This window comes from Octodon degus, unplaced genomic scaffold, assembly GCF_000260255.1.
Source record: "Octodon degus isolate 3935 unplaced genomic scaffold, OctDeg1.0 scaffold00076, whole genome shotgun sequence".
In the NCBI taxonomy this organism is placed as follows: domain Eukaryota; kingdom Metazoa; phylum Chordata; class Mammalia; order Rodentia; family Octodontidae; genus Octodon; species Octodon degus.
In genome coordinates, this window is record NW_004524652.1 from 9,679,704 (window position 1) to 9,681,408 (window position 1,705).

The 1,705-nt window shown below is 40.9% G+C and overlaps 1 pseudogene; it reads left to right on the forward strand.

The window, feature by feature from the left end:
- The first annotated feature begins 617 nt into the window (after positions 1-617).
- Positions 618-1,416, forward strand: LOC101584678 (annotated as a pseudogene).
- Positions 1,417-1,705: the final 289 nt, after the last annotated feature.

Consider the following 1,705-nt stretch of genomic DNA (forward strand, 5'->3'; position numbering starts at 1 on the left):
ATGCCTTTAGGGCATTTCTGGTTTGCCTTGACTGGGTTCAAACCACAGAAACTTGAGCTTCAGGGCTTTGTTTCAGCAGGCACTTAAACAACTGAGCTCTTGGGCAGGCCCCCTAGAGTGTGTTTTTAAAAAAATTTGTCTGGTTGGTTGGTTTCTCTTCTGAGATGAAGATTCTTTGGTAGCCCAAGCTGACTTCAAACTTGAAATTCTCCTGTCTCAGCATGCCAACAGGCATGTACCACCTACTGGCTTGGGTTTTCTTTGCTTTATTTAGTTTGGGGGAGTTAGAGCTATCTTCCCCTCACAAAAAATAAATAAATAAAAATAGTAGCCAGACTCCACCACTACCATCAATATACAAAGATTATTGAGGTATTTTCAATGATATGAAAAAAAAATCACAAATTAAAATATGACCATTTTCTCAGTTAAAAGTATCTGAACAAGAAATTTCATAGCATTTTTGAAAGTTCTCAAACATTTTGTGATTTCTTCTAACCAATACAACTTTTTGATAGGAAATACATATGGTACATTGACCATCGACCACTGCTATCTGAAGCAACTTTTTAAATTTTCAATATAAGCTTTTCTTGGACTCAAGAATGGAAGAGCAGCACACGGCGAGCTGAGGGCCACTTCACGCAGAGAGCTGAGAAAACTTCTGAGTCTCACTGGTGAGATTTCTCACAGCCTCCAGCTATGCATCTTTCTGCCCTGCTGGCTTTGGCATCCAAGATCAGGCTGCCTTCCTACCACCGCTATGGATGAACCGCCCAGGCTCCCTGGGAGATAAGAAGATGAACCGCCCAGGGATCCAGCGGTACCCAGTAGTTGTGGAACCCATCTCTGACAAAGATTGGCACTTATTCTGTGGGGACATGGTGGAGATCCTAGAAGGCAAGGATGCTGGGAAGCAGGGCAAAGTGGTTCAAGTCATCCGGCAATGAAACTGGGTGGTCCTGGAGGGGATGAACACACATTTCTGCTACATTGGCAGGAGCAAGGATTCTCCGGGAACTATGATTCCTAGTGAAGCCCCCTTGCTCCACAACCAGGATCCTATGGACAGGAAACCCACTGAGATTGAGTGGAAGTTTACTGAGGCAGGAGAGCGAGTTTGAGTATCTACAAGATCAGGAAGAATTATCCCCAAACCTGAATTGCCTAGAGCTGATGGTATCATCCCTGAAACATGGATTGATGGCCCCAAAGACATATCTGTGGAAGATGCTCTAGAAAGAACGTATGTGCCTCGTTTAAAGACACTGGAGGAAGAGGTGATGGAGGCAATGGGGATCCAGGAAATGAGGAGGCAAAAGAAAGTCTACTGGTATTGAGCCTGAAACAGCAGCTTCTTCTGTCTTAGCTGTGAAAGTCGAGATGCCTGTTCCTCAGATGCTAATAAAATGCTGCGAGTCCAAAAAAAAAAAAAAAAAATGGAAGAGCAACCCAGTAACATTAAAACCAGCCATGTATTTTTATTACTAATCTCAAACAGAAATGTTTCTGTGATATAATATTTCATGGTACATAAAATAATGTATATGAAAGAATCTATAGCTAATTCAAAATGTTATGATTAGCAAATAAAAATACATACTATACCCTATTTTTACAAATACTTCAGCCATAGTTTTAGCATTCCACTTGGAAGATAAAAATTCTAAAGGATTTGAGTTATAATATATTTAACCAAGTATTA